This window comes from Balearica regulorum, chromosome 7 (genome assembly GCF_011004875.1).
Source record: "Balearica regulorum gibbericeps isolate bBalReg1 chromosome 7, bBalReg1.pri, whole genome shotgun sequence".
Lineage (NCBI taxonomy): Eukaryota > Metazoa > Chordata > Aves > Gruiformes > Gruidae > Balearica > Balearica regulorum.
This window is the reverse complement of record NC_046190.1, coordinates 30350250-30364448: the sequence shown is the minus strand read 5'-3', so window position 1 is coordinate 30364448 and position 14199 is coordinate 30350250. Positions and strand designations below refer to the sequence as shown.

Here is a 14199-nt window from a genome sequence, read left to right as displayed (position 1 = left end):
CTAGCTGTAGTCAAGTGTGAATTTTGGACTTACTATATTTGAGAGTTAAATGATTAAGGGCTTACCATTGGCCCATGTATTTTCTTGTTTACCTTATGCCTTTGAGGGAGCAGGGGCACTGTTTCAGGTGATATTTGCTCAGCAAAAGTTGAGAGGCTTGGTTGAAAGGAAAGCTGGCTTGAGTAATCAGCCAGGAGGGAGGGAGGGGCAGCAGGTCAACAAAGTGCGAAAGTCACATGTATATATTAAAAGAAAAAGATTAAAACACAGTCTGTGATTCTCAAAGACCGATTTATATTCTTCGGCACTATTGACTTCCAGTGCATTCTTAACCAAGGATTCTGTGGTCTGATTTAGAAGGGAGCTGGGTCCACAAATCTAATGATGTCTATTTTAATGATTTGTGAGGCCACTGTATTCAGATATTATTTCAATAGGTCTGTGCTTGATAAATTATGAAGTACCATTTGTTATTTTATCTTCTGATTCTGGACACAGCTCATCTTACCTATTAATCTGTTAAACGCTTTCATATCAGTCTTACATTGAGTTTCCTATTTTAAGTAGTTTCCTTCCAAGTTACACAGTCAAAATATGCATGACTTTTAAATCCTACTTGTAAGATTCAAAGAATAATAATGACAATTACTAGTTTCTTGGACTTAAGTTATTTTCCTTTAAGAGTAAAACACTTTCAGCTTTCTTAACTAGTGGGAAGTAAGTATCATGTATGTGAGCCAGGAATTTTCCAAACCGCCATACCTGGACACATATAGGCTGACTAGTTCTACAGTTTGTTCAAAGTGTTGTCAAAAGAGGGAGCCCTCACACTATTTTCAAAAGAATCTTTTGGATGCTAGCCTATGTGTGGAAGTAAAATTCCTATTTGTACAGCGAAGTACATTTGAAAGCTTGGAGGTTTTTGTTTGTTTTAAAAAGTTCATAGCACCCATCAATAATATACATAAAGCTCTTGGGGTCTTATTTGCTTCAACATCTGACAGTTTTGTTGTCCTGTACAGAATTTCCTCACTGTTGTATTGATTTGTTTTGCCATCTGTTTGTTAACATTGGCAAACAGGCTTAGGATTTATTCAAGTTATTACTTAGTGGATGAAAATTATTAGTGCTAACATTTTTCTTCTTACTTGCAAGATTTTGTCACTTGGAAGTCATCCTTGCATCTCTTTCTCCAGAAGTCAAACAGGAAAGAGTAAACAAGCAGAAAAGGAAATGTGAGGAAACTGCTGTGAATGAAGCTGTCTTGGGACCACAGTGTGGTGTAGATGAGTTTTATTTATGTGAATGATGATAGGTTGGGTATTTATTACATGATTTTGATCAACAGTGCTGCATACTGTAGTAGTGGTGTTTTTTTTTTCTTTCTTGTAGATTTGCCCTTCCACTTCCAGGCAAGACCAAATTCTTTTGCTTTTTCACAAATGCATGAAATAAAGTCTAGTGAGGTCATTCAAGACTTATATTTTAGACTAATCTGCAACAACAGCAACTTTATTTAAAGGAAGAAGTAGGGCTTTATCATTTAAGACAGTCACACGGTCTGCTGCTGTAGATTGAACCTGCTTGTTCTGAACATGCTTTATTTTATTGTATTGCTTTAACGTCTCTTAGAGCTTAAGCATAGTTCTTGTTAATGTTGCTTCATGAACTCTTCCTCTTATTGCTTGCATCTGTCCTACTCTTTCAGGAATAGAGAAGTGTTTAAATCTGAAAATGACATGACATTCTATAAGTAGTGTATAACTTTCTTTAAAGGTGATCCTTCTTTTAAATTCAGTTTTAGTTGCGTAGTGTAGAAGAACTTAAGTCAGCAGGATTTATGTTGTGAAGCTTCAGGAACCTTCATGATATAGAACCTCTGTCATCATTAACACCTGAGCTCTTCTGAGATGAACCAGTCAGTGAGCAGCCTCACAACTTTTTGTCCTTTACAGTAGAGCTGTATCAAACTGAGTTATTTGGTCCCATCTAAAACTTCTGAGATTTAGCAGCAATACTTACATATTTTTCAGTAATTTGTTATTAAGACAGACACTTAAAGTGACAAAAAAGAACTTCGCAGGCAATGAGGCAACAATGGGCACTTTTATTGCTCCCGTGGTTTAATTTCAGACTTCTAAACTCCTTTAAAACTTGGAGAACCATAGCATTTGCATCATTTTAGTGTCAGAAAATAAAGGAATATGCTCATATGCTTTTCAATCCTTTCTTGCTAGTTATCTAAGTTATAGGCTCCCCTGATAATGCTTCAGTAAAAGGAAAGAATCAGATCTAGTTATCTGATTTTTAGCTACTCTTGCTGCTTTTTTGTACATGCAAAACAGAGAGAGGGACTCAAGTTACGTATACAGGACTGTTAGCATTTAGAATTCCCAGAATATTTGTGTTTAAAAAGTTACTTTGTGAAGTAATGTCTGTATGCTCTTCAGTGCTGCAAAGGATTCAATCCAGTACTTAGGCATGTCATTAAAAGACAAACTGTAACCTCTGGTGATTGCTCATGTATTGGAAATTGCAAATAGTTTAGACGTAAGTTTGATCTCTTAAGAAGCATGGACTGAAGATGGGAGTTTAAGTAAATTTGTGTGGCATAGACAGTGATTGTCTCAGAGCTTCTCTGAGTCATCTGAAAAATGGATCACAGTACATCTTGCAGATTCATATTGTATCTGTAACTATTTTTGTTTGTCTGGACTCTCCATCAAGATGATCAAGCTCAGAAAGTTTGTGTTTGTGAAATGGAGAAGATTTAATGAGCAAAGTCAGGAATGGTGTGAAAGTATGTAGTAGTTTCCATATGAGGACTTTCTAAATAAACTAGGACTGTCTCATCTTTTCATCTTAGTTAAGAGAGAAGTTAGGAAAGGGTATAACAGTGGTGTCCGAAATGAATGTAAGAGAGAGTGAAGACGAAATGGCTGTTCATTCTTTTAGTGCAACAATTAAAGGACACCAGATGAGTGTTCCTAGTGGGTAAGGGTTTCAAAACCAGACAAAAATAATTACTTAGATACTGAAAAGGCTGTGGAACTCCTTATCAGGGAATGTAGAGGATGCTATGGCTTTACATCAGGCTTTGAAGGGATTTGGAGAAATTGCTGGTAGAAAGATCCCATTGACATACAGAGATACTGTGATGGACTCTGGAAATTTCTGAAACTGATTACTACGAGTAAAGGACATTGTGAGGAAGTGCTGCTGATTACTTGCTTTTCTTGCTCTTAGACTTTTCTAGGCATCTTTTGTTGATCACTATCAGACAGGTTTTGGAGCTTTCATGAAGTTTTGTCCATTTTTACATTCTTATGACTTTGCCGAGTTGAAGTTGAGAGGCAGAAGTGGCCTTGTCACGCAGGCTGTATTGTGGCGTAGTACCAATATGAGATGTTGCTGCCAGAAAGGCATGGGGATCTATACAGTAGCCTCTTTTAGGAGGATAAAATAATAAAGATAATTGACATTTAAAATCAACCTCACTTGAAGGCACTTATGCCTTTTAAAATTTGCTTTTCCAGGCTCTCAGCAGAACTTTGTCCTTGGTGCCTACTTGATGCAAGTAGGAAGACTTAAAGGGGATATGCTATCAGTATCTTTATAAAGGCATTCTCATTTACCACTGTATAATACTCAGTTTCGAACCATTAGATTTGACTTTTAGTGTAAGAAACAGCATGTGTGTGTCTGCAGTGCCTATTTATGGATGTCTTGTGGTCTTTTTGCCTTTTGGGAAAGCTCTTTGAAGGCAGTCAATCTATTTAATGACCAGGATCTGCATATTTGCTGTTGATTCTCATATGAATTCAGCATTCAGGAAATCCTTTTCTATCATGAAAGAAGCTGTATAACCTTTACATTTGTATTTTTGTGTGAGGTTGAAAGAAACATGATAATGCTCTTTAAAAAGCCCAGTTTCTTCTCCTGTCTATGCTTAATTGCAGAGAAGAACCTGCAGCATGAAGGAAAAGGAAGTATGTACCAGACCACTTTATCTGTGCTCCTTTTTCTCCTTTTCCAGTCAAGCATGAGTTCACTGGTTTTAGCCTCAAAACTGGCTGTTAGCAGGGGTTTTTTTAATGGCACGAATCTCAGCTTATCCTAAAATCTGATAAAAAAGCTATGTAGCAAGAAAACAAGGTCAGTTGTCAAGCTGAAGGAATATATTGTTATTTTTCTTCACCCTTTCATTGTACTTTTACATGATATAGAATATGGGCTATTAAAAATGTTTGTTGTACAATTACAGTTGTAATTAGTTTTGAAACAGGATTAGAAAAGGAATCCCATTTCTCCCTGCTTCTTTCCATTAAAACTTGCATGACTGTCATGCTTCTGGATGCTAGATCCTTTTAAAAGTCCGCAACAGTCAATATGTGAAGCTTCATTATTGTCTGCTTTTACATGCAAGTGTCTGCCTGTGAATTTCTAGAACCTCACTTAATACCTTTTTCAAATTTTCTATAAATGTCACTTACAAATATAATAAAAAACTTATTAATATATAATATGCAAGATAAATATGTAAATAAATTAATTTATAAATACAGGTTTTCTATTTTCCATAAGTAACACACATCCATATTACAGATGTTTTGCTCTTCCAAAAGTCTTTTCTTGAAAAATTAAAGTTAAGCGTTATACTAGAAATTATTTTTCATTTGCACAAATCCTTACTATTTAAATTTTGGCCTAGCAATATTCGTATGGATATGTGCATACACTTGTAAGAACACTTTTTTTTTTACTGTAGGTGTTCTGTGCAGATTCCAGAATTTAGGAGAATATTCTTGGAGCGGGGAGTGGTGGAGCATATTACAATGAGTCTTGTTTCTGTTAGTTAATGCTTTGCACTTAGGAATAATTAAAATAAATAGAAGAAACTCTTATATTTCACTGAAAAACCTAACAAATGTATGTTATTGAATTTCTGAATTGTGACATAAACCTAGTAAAACGTAGGATATTATCTAAAGAATCTTTGGTGGTTTTTTTTTTCCCCCCCCCAAACTATGGTTTCTCATTTGAATGTATGTTGCTATGGAGTATACCAGCACATTTGGCATGAGCTTGGTACTTTCAGAAAATGTCAGATGCAAGTGAGTTAAGATGGAGTGTATGAAATGTTTGAGAACTGAGCAGAAAAATCAGATGTGCAAATATTGGCAATATGTCTGCTGTTTCTCTAAGAAGAATTGGTTGTGTTTTGAGAGAACTGAGCTGATTTGAATGAAATTAAGTGTCTTGTCAATGAAATATTCTACTTCAATTGCAAAATTTCGAACAGCCACAAAACCACAGACTTTTACGTGTGTGTGGTCTTAACCTTAATAACCTTAGTTTAATAACCTTAAACTTAATAACTTTAAGAAATTTTGGAAATTGTGTACAATTTTGGAAATTGTACTTCCACTTTTCATCCAAAAAAAGACTATAAATGCAACATCTGAAGATGATGCAACTGTAGTATAGTCTAGTTGGCTTATGGTTGAGCTCTGGATTTTCACTCATTTGAAAAAGACCAGACTGTTTAAGAGCACCCACTACTACTACTGTTAAGTACATGCATATCTTCAGAGATTTTTATGTTCTAATAAAGCTTTACCCCACTCTTGTCTCCTAGCAGGTCTTATGAACTATGTCAGTCTTTCCTGTATGTGCTTCAAAAAATGATTGTTGTAGTCAGTGATATAAGGAATTTTAAAGTACCAAATTGTTCTGGTGACTGGATTTTTGATAAATCATTTTTATAATTGTTTGGACAGTACTAACAGAAGTGAGCATTGTGCAGAGATGTCAGCACTACAAATGCAGGCTTTTAAGCAAGGAGCAAAATGTCCCAAGGCTGAAAATAGCCTATCCATTGCTCCTTGCTGGATTTCATTTTAGTCCAGATGTTTTCAAACAATTTTCATTACATCAGATTACCTTTTTAAAATCTAAACTGAAAAGGTCTTTTGAGTGTGCTGTGAAGGGTTTTCTTTTCACAGTAGCAGAAAGGAGTTTGTCCCCATATTGAACAAATTGTGAGCCTTTCTGGAGTGAGGGCGAATATGCATCTTGAACACATTCAAAACATTAGAAGCTAAGCATTGTAGAGGAGAAATAGGATTGAGTACTGAATTGCAGGCTTATTGTTAGTTTTCTGTGCTTTCTCAGCAAGACAGTTAAGTGTCTTTTAAGTGGTATTTTGTAAGCGTCATCACAATGACTATTGCATCAGACTATTGACTCTGAATTACCAGAGAAGGAATATCTACGCATACCAGATATAGAGTTTTAATTGTGTCTTAAGTGTTTGTGGATACTTTCTGCTTTGAGACAATGTAAAGATACATCCTGAGAATCTCTTCCATAGGTTTTCGCTGTATGGAGAACATTCCTGTTTAAAAAAGAAAAGAAACAAATCTAGTGAATGTAAATGTTCTGGGTTTAGAAGCTATCTTCTGATAGCTGCTTGTTTTGTTTTAGGGGCAGGAGGCTGACAAAAGGATTTCTTTGCTTCTATTGGATTTTGTATAAATCATCATTTATCTGTGCTGACCTATCTATCCCAAATGACTAAGAGAAGCTTCCTTTGATTGTGATGGCTTTCCCTAGCTGCTTTGTGCCTTTAGATTTTTTTTTTTTTAAATGTCTGGAGCAGTTAGAATTAAAAAAAAAAAAACAAACAGACTGGTGATGGTAAAAGCTTTCAAGAGAAATACTCTCTGACAAAGTGTACATGGAAGCAGGGAAGCGATAAAGTCGTTGTTAGGATTACTATGAAGGCATAAATCAAGTGTATTGTAACTATATTCCAGATTTTTCTCCCACTTTTTAATCTGAAAAACTGAATTTGTTTATATTTGGAATTTGTTATTAGTTGCCATGCATTCTTTAAAGAGCAGGTTTAAGGTGGCAAAGGTGGCAGACTTTGTACCCTGGAGATGGTGTGAAGGTCTTATTTGACCAATGTTAATTACGGCATATTTTTCGCAAGATATTGGTTGTTTTGAGTCTATAATATTGATAATCAAGTAAAACATAGTCTCTAGTTTTGCTCACATCTGCAATGCTATTACGTTATCTTTAGTTGATCCTTCTTTTTCCCCTTCTGTCTGTGCTTGACTCTTTTTTTTTTGGTAATGTTAAAGAAAATACAGCTTTCGTAAGGGTATGTTGTTTCACAAAGCTTTTAGTGCCAAAGTTACCAGATTCAAAAGTGGTTGAAAAAATTTGTAGCTAAATATCTGATGGCTTTTGAATGCTTTCACATTGTGGTTCTTAGCAGATGTTTTTAAAATCATAGCAGCATAAAACATTTTTCCCCAAGTACTATGTTTATAGAGAGGTGAAGGTTTTGAATGAACCTGGAAATGGATCGTTTCACCCTTAGCTTGTGTCAGTCAGATGAAAGATTTTTTTTTTTTTTCACCCTCATGTTACAGCCCTGCTGTAGAAACATCATTGTCCTTGTCCTTTCCCCTACGTTGTACTTCCCAAGAATAACTCGAAGTATTCAGAAAGCAGTATTTGACTTTTCTTCCTAGGACTCTGCTGCTGCTTTGGAAATGGTTGTGATGCTTCTACTCATGATAGAATCGCTTTGCAAGAGCACACAGGTAGAGTCTATTGGTGACCTGTAGAGAACTGGGACTGATATTTCACTCACTGGTAATGAGAATGATTGAGGTTAGATTCCCAGTACCTTGGAAGTATAAACTGGGCTTCTGGAATCATTAAGAGGAGATGGAAAAATAAATATACATTTTTCTCTCAGATTTTATTTAGAATGTTGAAAAGCTTTGAAAACAAAGCTGCCGTTGTTAGGGATGATACACCTGAGAGATCATTCCAGGGTTGGATTGGCAGAAGACGTGAATGAGTCTTCAGGGGGAAAAAAATTAAACAAAAATGAATTAACCTCTGCCTTGTAAGCTGTCTTCTCTTTTCCTTTTGAAGTGTCAGTTTGTGGTTTTGATAAATGTCAGAAGCATTCTTCTTCTCAAATAAGATTCTTCTCCGCATAATCCAGTGTTATGGTTTTTTCCCCTTTTCCCTCCAAAGATTACTTTGTCCTTCCTCTGGTTTCTAATCAGACAAGTGCTCAAAAAATGGGATGGATTTGACAGCTAAGTGTGTTTCCTACTGAATTAGTTTTGTAAGGGAACTAAAGGAGGCAGATGAGAGTATTCTTTCCTGCAGTTTTGGAGGTTCATTAACTTAAAATGGCAACCAAAACACACAGACACATGTTTTGCTTCTAGGTTTCAATCTTGTTTATATGTATAATGTTTTACATCATGACAAAGAGTCTGTTTTACATAGGCATACAACTTAGTGTGTTGCAGCCTAGTGTCTTTGTCTCAGATACATTGATAGTTGTGGCACAATGTTTAAGCAGAATTTATCTACTCCCTATCCAGAAGAAAAGGATTTATAGAGAGTATGACTTGGTGAAGCTTCTTTTGATTTATTGGAGCTGTATTAAGTTAATATATTAGCTTTCAAAGTCACCCAGTAAGAACTTGTTTAGGCTCCTTGTCGGGGGGGGGGGGGGTGTTATGCTTTTTTTCCCAGCTGTTCCAAAAACAGATTGAGAGCCTGCTTTTAGGATTCCATAATGTTTAAAAGCACTTACACAATGATTATGGGAAGAAAGGGAGTAATGGGTTAGCAGTCTGAGGTGCAAGAGTGCGCTTGGACTCTCACATGTCATTTGACAGTGAACCAGGAGCCTTTGGAAGGGAGATACAGTCTATGCATTGAATAAAAAAAAGCATTTTAAATGCTTATGGGTAGAACAAGACTGTTAACAGTCTTAAAAAGAAGTTAAACCTTCACATACAAGTTCCTATTGTCTTTGTTTCCCAAATGTATTTTTTTACTTTTTTCCCCTCAGTTTTTTTGCTTTCCCTGTTACCCTCACCGAAATTACAAAATTACAGAAGTTGATCAAATATTTTTCAGGAGACCATTCTGAGTTATCTTTGACTTTGTGGCATGTTACACCTGCATATTCCTTGCATGCAGCACTAAGCAAATATTTCTGTTTGTGAGAATGTGAATAGTATTGCTTTGTTCACATGTCATTCTTTGTTATTTTCTTTGAATTGCAGACTTGAAGGAGGTTTAATAATAATGTTATGTCTAGGTGGGCTATATATGCCTTTATTTGCTACACCTCTATTTGCAACCAAGTTTTTCAGCTTGGAACTATTCATTATGTGGATTTTAATGATCTGTAAAAATATACAGAAATTTTTTTATTTGAGGCAAATTGAAGATAGTGAAGAAATAAAAATAATAATAAAAAATATTCCTGAAATTAGGAGAATGAACTTTCTGCGAATAGAGTACATAGAAGTTACACAGTTTGTCTAATTAATTAGGAGGCTATTATCACCTCTGACCATGTGATGTCTTACATTAAAATAATTAGGAAAGCTGTTACTGTAAAGACAGTTCAGCATAGTAACTGATGGTACAGAACACTTACAAACACAAACTGAAGCAAAGTAATTCTAAGAAAATGCATGAAGCGTTATGGCAGCCGGGAAGGAAAAAGTCAGAAGGTCAAAATCCATTAAGAATTAGGAAATAGGACACAAAATCTGAAGGAAGCACTCTGGTTTTGCCCTTCATCCTTAAGAACGTGTTTCAGTGAGTGCTCGTCCTGACACAAAAGTTAATGTGGGGAAATAAACCTAAACAAATTGAAAGCGTTAAGCCATTGCTGTCCTAGCATGCTGGTTGCCTGTTGGCGTGATGACTCTACCTTCTCATGTGATAGATAGAGCTGTCCAAATTTGTGTTCTGTATGTGCAGTTTGTTTGGTTTGATGAGCTGTCAGATTTAGATTTAAACTCTCTACCATCACTATCACCCTGTCCTACCTCAGATCCTTCTTATTAGGACTGTCAAGCATACTCGTTCATTACGTTTTGGAGGACTGGTTTATAGTGACAAGAAGTCATTACTTATGGCAGTGTTTAGTCAGGACTCTTTGCAGTATAAATGTTCATTTTGCAAAATTGCAATGCAGGTTTGGCCAAGAGCTCTTACCTTGCTACGGCTCGCTGAACCATTTGCATCTTATGAATTGGAGCCCGAAGTTGTGTTCATTTAATCAGTCACTCCAGCGCAAATACTGATGAAATTGCCAAGTGATTTCTTTGGCAAAAGCCAAGTCATGCTTTGCAACTCTGATTCCATACGCTTTTCCCTTGGGGTATAACCCCTGCTTTTATTTCATTCCTAAATAATTTTTTGCATGATTGGAGGACTATAAATAAGGTCAACAATATATTTTTGTTTTTGTTTCAAATCCTGAAGGAAGCTGCAACTCACATGTTTGCATAATAAGGAAAGGAGAAACAGATCAATTGTTTAAAAACAAAATTGCTATGATACTTAATGTATTTTCCTTTGTTTAAAATTTAAAATTGTTGACCACCATTTCATATTTTAGAATTCCTTAAATTATAAAACAAATGTTAGTTTTTTAAAAATGAAAATCCAATCTTTTCTCTTAATGTTTGCATAGCTGTAGCCTTGAAAAAGTTTGTTCAGTTAAAAGTATGTTACTGAATCAGTGCTGATGTTCCTGCAGTAGATGATTTACTTCAAAGTGAGGTGTTTGCTATAACAGCTTCGTACTATCTAGAATATTACTGCTTTTTCAGTGAGAAGAGTTGGAACTGGTATCTGCCTTTGTAGTCCATTGCCAAGGGGTGTGACTGGTTCTGTTTCACCTACCACCCACCCTGCACAACATCTAATAATGCATGACTTCTTAATGCAGAGGAAGACTACCCCCAAGTTATTTTCGTGTAGCGTTGGTAAGCTGAAGGATCTCAGGAAATGATCACATGAGCATGGGAACTGGTGAGATGTGGGGGAGTATGTGTTTGCATTTGTGGTGATAGCATGGCACATCCCTGTTTCAGCAGCACCAAGTAAGTAGAATATGTAATGTGACTCTAAATGTGCTGGGTTTTACATCAGTACAAGTCCCTGCTTCCTGAAGAGAGTTTTCCTTCTAAATAAATCTTCATTCAGTTCTGTGACCAGGTATTCTCTGTGCTGTTGCTAGGTTCTCCCAGGTTGGCATTTGCATCATGGGATGTCTGTCAGATGGAGCTGTGGTGTCAGCACTCTACGTCCTGGAATCCTTTTACTTTCTGTGATTGAGTGGTTTTGTTGGGGTTTTTTTTGTTGTTTTCAAAGTCTGAAAAGACTCACAGATAAAACCAGGCTCTGTGTTGCACCAAGCATAGCTGAGAATATGCAGTGACAATGGTTGGTCTACAAAGATGCAGCTGTGGTGACATGCTGGTTTAGTGGTCAAAAGAGGATGAAGGCCAAGCAGCCAGGGGTTTGCAGGTGTTCTTTTTCATAGACACCTCATAGGAATGTTACCTGTACAGGAAGAGTCCATGGGCAGAAAGGGTTTGAGTTATGATTACATGGATGTAGCTGTGACTCAAGTTACAGTTTTTGGGGGTGGTTTGTTGTTGTTGGGGGTAGAGATTTTTTGGGGGTTTGGGGGTTTGTTTGGGTTTTTTTAGAAACTTAAACCAAGGAAGGCTATGTTTTTCTGGCTTACTGCCACTGTTTAATAACAAGTTATAGCCTCAAGATACAAATAAGAAGCACAGGGCTGAGTAGCTCCCCAAGGAGTTATTTTTAGGGAGAAAGTTTATTAGGGAGAAAAAGGTGTTTGCTATTAAAAAACAAAAATCAAACAAAAAAAACCCCCACAACCCAAAAAAACAACAAAAAACCCAGCACCTGCAGTTGAATGAGAGTTCTTAGACTGCACTGCAGCAGCTATTTTGTGAAGTTATGATATTTGTGGGAAGAAAAAACTGTGTTTGAGCTTGAAAAACTATTGATGTGCTTCCCTGCAATATTTGAGACCTTTTGCCTAAATAGGGGAGTATTCAAAACAGGTATGCTTACAGTGCTTGGTGGTTTGATTAGAGAACGATGCAGAGTTAGGAGTTTCTTGGCAAGGTCTGTGAACTCACAATTATAATCTTAAAGTTGTGGGGTCCTTTCAGCGACTTATCTCGTGAAAATGTAGTAAGGTTTTCGTGGCACCTAATGCTTTTCACCAAAAACCCTACCTTATTTGTAATTTTTGTGTAAGAATAATCTGTCTGAAGTCCAACAAGAACACTGCTGGGCATTATCAGCTCCAAATTGTGAGGTTTTCATTAGTGGAGGTCTAGTAAAAGTCATGCATAGAAATAATGTAGAGAGAAGAACATGTTCTGGTACAACATTCGGAAGGTAAGCAGAAGGAAAAGTAGAATTTCAGAGTTTAAAAAGTGACCTTTGTAGTTATGCATTCTGCATCAGAACTGAGCTGTGCAATTGCTGGTCCTGCTTCTGTTTTGGGAAGAAATTGTCTCATAGTACTATTATATTGTTTTCAAAGAAGCATAAAGAAAAGGTTGAAGTCTTGACAGCTATGACAAAGTCTGGTGCCATAATGTGTCATCAGATAAGTGATACTGTATAGTCTGTGGTAGTCAGCAAAGCATGGCAGCCACTATTTATATGTCAACTTTAAAAGAGAGGAAGTGTTACCCGAAGGGGAGAGAATATCAGAATTTGACAGCCTGGTAGACATCTGAGGTTAAATGTCATCTTTTGAATAGATTTAACTTCCGTATTCATTTTATGTATTGAGATCTGAAATTGCAGCCTTTAAATTCTCATTTTGTTACTTTATGGCACTTAAAAACATTGTGCCTAAGAACAGAACAAAGTTTCTTGCTGAAGTAGATGATGTTAAAGGTTAGGTCATAATTTTCAATATCTGACTTAGTGTGCAAATATGTACGTGCATATGCAGCCAACAGCAGGAGAGAGATGTATCTTGTTCATTTCTTAACCTAAGAAAAGAAAAAAAAGTTGACTTTCAGTAATAAGCTGTATATTACTTGGATTCCTCCTATATTATATCAAATGATTTTCACATTTCCTGGGCTTGCTGTTCTTTGTAAGTTCTTGTTTCAATTTAAAACTTCAATTTAAAAACCTTGTTTGTATGTTTCCATGGGGAGCTTACATAATGCATGGCAAGTAACTGTGTAGGTATTGGCATTGTTTTATTTTCCCACCTTCCATACCCTAAGTTGTTCATCCTTTGAGCATTTGTTTGTTTTGTTTTTTAACTTCCTGAGCACTCTTATCCCTTTATATCACTTGGAGCCAGAGAGAATAGAGCAGAGATACTTCGATAGTTATTTTAATGATCTTAGAAGAAAAGAAGTTGTTAGCCTTCAAACAATATTTTTGTTTGGCATTTATGGGGAACAGTATGCTTTGAAACAGAGGCACCGTATTTTCTTCTCATGAAAATTGCCAGTATCTCTTTTACGCTCTGAAGTCTGTGTGAAACTTTTCATTGAAGTGCGAATTACAAAGCTTTGATTATATGATTAAAAAGATCACTTTCTGTGATTTCACAATTAGTCTTAAGTGTTGCAGAGACTGAAGTTGATAATACCTTAATGCTGTTTTATTCATTCTGTCTGCTATTGGTTTTGTGTGAAATTGGTAGTAAATCAAATTATTTTCTAACAGTTTTACTTGAAAAATAATATTCTTTAGTAAAGCCACTGTTTCAGAATTTGAATTATTTTATTCTAGAAACTGGTAGAAGGTAGTTGTCTCAAATACAGATTCCCTGGATGTAGAGGGAGGAGGGAGGCAGAAGGCTGAACCTTCATCTTCCATTCCCCAGCTGTAGTGCAAGTTGCATGTTCTCTCTGCTTTTTGCCTTAAACACAGCCTGCAAATCTAACAGCCAATCATGTCTGGTACCCAGATCCCTAGATCCAGGGGAAAACTACACTACTGCACAGGAAGACGAAGAATGTGCTTTTATCTGCTTGATCTTACTTCAGCCCGTTCATATGGCAGAATATGAGACTTTTGAGGATATGGCATGCTTTTGTGCCGCTTTGTGTATTGCAACTGCACTGCTTTATGTTGCTTTTCTTTTCACAACCTCCCATTCATGTGCCTATCCTAGCTTTTCTTAGAACAGCATTGCCCACCATAAAGAACCTTTTTGCACCTTTTAAAAATAGGCGTGTGATACATGAATGGGAGTATGGGTGGGTTCATGATGTTGAGCTCAGAACTGGCAGTTGCAACTTAGAAGAGAAATCCCGGACTTTGAAT

The 14199-nt window shown here is 36.3% G+C and overlaps 1 protein-coding gene across 2 annotated transcripts in view; it reads left to right on the top strand.

Moving 5' to 3' along the window:
- The window catches only part of PARG (poly(ADP-ribose) glycohydrolase), a 69740-nt gene that overhangs the window by 15506 nt on the left and 40035 nt on the right, over positions 1 to 14199 (top strand). The gene's annotated exons all lie outside the window — the stretch shown is intronic.